Raw genomic sequence first — 5727 nt, 5'->3', positions numbered from 1 at the left:
AACAACACTAATGGAATGACCATGACAGGGTACTTTTGTGAACTGTATATACCAGAACTTTCAGTTCCCATTTACAAGAAGCTATGCAAGGCATGTCACCCCAGAGTCATTTGGGAGAAATGAATCAGCTAAACGACTGCTTGCTCAGTGTTTTCATCGTTTGTTTCACTCAAGGGCACTATGGTTTGTTTACCTCTTTTTGTTCCCAGTTTACAAGTCCACCTCAGTTATGATTTATTCAGTTGATTGACACCACTTCATAATAGCTAACACTAACCTTAAACTAACCTTTTAAACAGTCAACAAGTTTTCCCATACATATTCAAAATGAAAATAAAATAGTTATTACAGTAGCCTCCAAATATGGATGGAATAGCCTATCAAAGCTTTATGTAAGGGATGATGTACATCCAGCCGGTTGTTCTCTCAGAATAAACTCTCACAGGTTGATCAGGACTCCTACTCGAAGAGGTTTGAGGTACATTATCCTGCTTATTACACTGCTACAGTGGTGGCATTTCACAAATACATAGGGTATGGTGCGAATAGGGGTGGGGTAGATAAATAAAGTTATCAGATGGCACACGGAAAAATGGTTGGGGCGCCCAGGCGCATGGTCTAAACAGGTTGTCCCTATTCTATTAATGAGTATTAGGTGTTTTTTTGGGCGTAACATGCAATAAACCAATCAGAGTCTCATCTTCCTTTCCCTTTAAGAGCCATTTGAGCTCGTGCCATGACGGATTTGCTATTTACACGGCGGAATTTGGCAAGCACAAAGACAGAACGCGTCTCCAAGATGAAACAAAGCTCCTCATGTGTGAGCAAATAGATACCCCTAATTCTGATACATGCAATGACTATCCAGACATGTAGGCATATATACTGTGTGTGTGTGTATATATATATATATATATATATATATATATATATATATATATATATATATATATATATATATATATATATATACAGTACAGACCAAAAGTTTGGAAACATTACTATTTTTAATGTTTTTGAAAGATGTTTCTTCTGCTCATCAAGCCTAAATTTATTTGATCAGAAATACAGAAAAAACAGTAATATTGTGAAATATTATTACAATTTAAAACAAGGTTTCTATTTGAATATACTTTTAAAAAAATAATTTATTCCTGTGATGCAAAGCTGAATTTTCAGCATCATTACTCCAGACTTCAGTGTCACATGTAACATCAGTCGATCACATGATCATTTAGAAATCATTCTAATATTCTGATTTATTATGAGTGTTGGAAACAGTTCTGCTGTCTCATATATTTGATCAATAAAAGATTAAAAAGAACTGCATTTATTCAAAAAAAATAATTATAATAATATATTTTCTTTACTATCACTTTTTATCAATTTAACACATCCTTGCTGAATAAAAGTATTGATTTTTTTTTAAAGAAAGAAAAAAAAGCCAAATTACTGACCAGTAGTGTATATTGTTATTACAAAATATTTATATTTTAAAAACATAGCTTCTTTTTTTTGTACTTTTTATTCATCAAAGTATCCTAAAAAAGAATCACATGTTCTGAAAAAATATGAAGCAGCAGAACTGTTTCCAACTTTGATAATGAATCATCATATTAGAATGATTTCTAAAGGATCATGTGATAATGATCCTAAAAATTCAGCTTTGCATCACAGAAATAAATGATCATTTAAAGTATAATAATTAAAAAATATTACATTTGTTTTCTGTATTTTTGATCAAATAAATGCAGGCTTGATGAGCAGAAGAAACTTCTTTCAAAAACATTAAAAATAGTAATGTTTCCAAACTTTTGGTCTGTACTGTATATATATATATAAGATATTTTAGATTTAGTCCGAGAGCTCTCAGTCCCTCCATTGAAGCTGTGTGTACGGTATATGGTATACGGACCCTCTGATGTCACATGGACTACTTTGATGATGTTTTTCTTACCTTTCTGGACATGGACAGTATACCGTACACACAGCTCTCGGACTAAATCTAAAATATCTTAAACTGTGTTCCAAAGCAAAACAGAGGTCTTACGAGTTTGGAATGACATGAGGGTGAGTTATTAATAACATAATTTTGATTACTGGGTGAACTCACCCTTTAAAATAGCAATGCGTCTGCACACCTCTTTTTTAGACCAGCACGCCCATGGGTCACAAATGGGTGCAAATGCATTTGCTAATTAAAAGGCTCCAAAGGCTTCCTTGCATAGCTTCCCATTTACAAGAAGCTATGCAAGGCATGTCACCTCTGATGGGTGTCCTGTAGCAAAGTCATTCTGGAGAAACACATCAGCTAAACGACTGCTTGCTCAGTGTTTTCATCTTTTTTTCACTCAAGGGCACAATGGTTTGTTTGCCTCTTGCTTGTTCCTCAATTCTGATTCATTCAGTTGAGTGACACAGCTTCATTAAAACAGTTCGCTTTCTTAACTATTAATAGCATGACATATAAAGATTGTATGTTGTTTAATCTACTCACAAATGACAAAAGTCTTGGTCATGAAAACAATCATGCACACTCCTAGAATTAGGAGGATGCCAGTTTGTCTGCTACAACAATCTGCAAAAAACAACAAACCATGAGACATTTACATTTTTTCACTAGAAAATTGGAGAATTGCGACAAATTTTTGTGACAAATTTGCATTAGCCTTTAAAGTATTTTCAGTTCCTCATTACAAGGCAAGGCATGTCAACTCAGATGGGGGTCCTGTAACAAAGTCATTCTTTAGAAATGCATCTGCTTGCTCAGTGCTTTCATATTTTGTTTCACTCAAGGGCACTATGGTTTGACTCTAAGAAGAAACTTTTTCCCACTGCCTTCAGAATGAAGCAACAAGCTAACTCTGACGGTACACATCTGGAAAGGTATCATCAATGCTGAAAGGTATATCCAAATTCTAGAACAACATATGCTCCCATCCAGAAGTCGTCTCTTTCAAGGAAGACCTTGCATTTTCCAACATGACAATGCCAGACCAGACATATGTCGGTATTCGGTAATGCGATATATCATGGTAATGATTATGCATGATATTGTTATCGTGGGCACTTCTAAATACCATGCATAATTATACATTACAAATTATTCAGATTTTGGGATTCATTTTAAGAATACTTTTCCCATCAACTGGTCAAAATGCACAAAATGCTGCTTGAAAGATGTGTGATGTGTTTAAAAAATTTGATGTGATGTGATGCGTTTAAAAAATTTGAATAGCCTTTCAGTTTTGTGGATTTGCTCTGGTGTTCTTTACAGCTATAAGTACTTAAATATTTAGACTTAAAAGGCTATTCATTTTCAAACTTTTTTTTTTTTTTTTACATTTTAATCTGGGCTACAACATGCCCTAGATATTGTTTGAAAGTGTTTTGATTCATTGTTCATTCACACTTTACATTAGGGCTTCATTAGTTTACATTAGTTAATTTATTAATTAACATAAACTGCCAATGAAAAATTCTTCTGAACATTCTTCAATCTTAGTCATTTCAATATTTCATAAACCGAACATGAACAAAGACTATTATTTTTTTAACAAAGATTAATAACTTCTGGAGCAAAAGTATGTGATATTTATTGTACTTAAGTACGAAAAGTATATTTTTATCTTAAACATACTGAAGTGTTGAAAGTAGAAGTACAGGTAAATGAAAAATGTAAATGAAGCAAATAAATATATATATAAAAAAGTTCCATACACAGCTTGAGTGGCAAGATTTATCTATTTTGTATTTTTTGATAAGAATAAGAATCACTTCATCTGTGCTTATTGTCTTTCATTCCAACATAAGAAAACTTTTCTGGAATCTGCATCTGGAAAAGCATTTAGGTGTATTTACAGTTTATGGATCTCAGAGGGGACATGGATGCATTTAACCTGCAGTTACAGATGGATAAATAATGTTTTGTTTTTAACATAAAACGTTGAATACTGATTTTTTTAAATAATTTAAAACATAAAAAAATAGTCGAAATGTGAAATTAAAAGCACAAGTAGGTGTGCTAGAAACATGGTTTTCTAAGGAAAGATTGCTATCAAATAGCACACCTAGGTTCTTAGCTGATGACGAAAAATTGACAGAGCAGCCATCAAGTCTTAGACAGCGTTCTAGGTTATTACATGCTGAGTTTTTTAGGTCCTATAATTAGCACCTCTATTTTTTTTTCTTCAGAATTTAGCAGTAAGAAATTACTTATCCAGTTTTTTATATCGACTATGCATTCTGATAGTTTGTCAATTTGCTGTGTTTCGCCGGGCTACTAACAAATATATCATCATCAGAATATCATCAGCGTTACAGTAAAAGCTAACACTGTGTTTCCTGATGATATCTCCCAAGAGTAACATAAAGCTTTAAGAGTAACGGCCCTAGTACTGAGCCTTGAGGTACTCCATACTGCAATCAATATGATACCTCTTCATTCACTGCTACGAATTGATGGCGGTCATATAAGTATGATTTAAACCATGCTAATGCACTTCCATTAATGCCAACAAAGATTTCTAGTCTATGCTAAAGAATTTTGTGGTCAATAGTGTCGAACGCAGTACTAAGATCCAATAGAGACTAATAGAGAGATACAACAATGATCAGATGATAAGAGCAGGTCAATTTTAACTCTAAGGAGAGCAGTCTCAGTACTATGATACGGTCTGAATCCTCACAGATACAATTTTGACTCTAAGAAGAAATATAATTGTGAGGATATTAACTTTTCTAGTATCTTGGACAGAAAAAGGGAGATTTGAGATCGGTCTATAATAAACAAGTTCTTTGGAGTCAGGTTGTGTGTTTTTTTTATTTTTTATTAGAGGCTTAACAGTCAGTTTAAAGGTTTTGGGGACATAGCCTAATGACAATGATGAATAGATAATAGTCAGAAGGGGATCCATGACTTCTGGAAACACCTCTTTTAGGAGCTTAGATGGAATAGGGTCTAACAAACATGTTGTTGGTTTAGATGATTTAACAAGTTTATACAATTCTTCCTTTCCTGTAGTAGAGAATGAGTGGAACTGTTCTTCAGGGGGTCTATAGTGCACTGTCTGATGTGATACGGTAGCTGACTGTTGCATGGTTAAACTTGTATCTCTAATAGTACCAATATTAGAATTTATATAGTTCCTAAAGTCATTACTGCTGTGATGTTGGGAAATGTCAACACTTGTTGATGCTTTATTTTTCATTAACCACTGTATTGAATAAATACATGGGGTTATGTTTGTTTTCTTCTAAAAGAGAAAAAAAATAATGAGATCTAGCCATTTTTAATGCTTTTCTGTAGGATAGGTTACTGTCTCGTAAAGCAATATGAAATACCTCTGGTTTTGTTTTCCTCCAGCTGCGCTCCATTTTCCAGGCTGCTCTCTTTAGGGTGTGAGTGTGTTCATTATTCCATGGAGTCAGACTGTTTTTTCTTAAACTTCTATAAGCATAAAGGAGCTTTATTGTATTTAAAATGCTAGAAAAGAGAGTCCATAATTTCTGTTACATCATCAAGTTGATTTTACAGTTTTAGCTATATGGAGTTTGCACAAAATTAAATAATGATCTAGATATCATCGCTTGGATGCATAATTTCAACACCATCAATTCCATGTGACAGTATTAAATCTTGTGTTGTCTAACCCCAATAGAGTTCAGAATGTCTATAAATGCTGACCCCAATACATATTTTTCATTATCAACATGATTTTAAAATCA

The sequence above is a fragment of the Carassius auratus genome, unplaced genomic scaffold, assembly GCF_003368295.1.
Source record: "Carassius auratus strain Wakin unplaced genomic scaffold, ASM336829v1 scaf_tig00026092, whole genome shotgun sequence".
Lineage (NCBI taxonomy): Eukaryota > Metazoa > Chordata > Actinopteri > Cypriniformes > Cyprinidae > Carassius > Carassius auratus.
Note: the sequence above shows the minus strand (reverse complement) of the source record.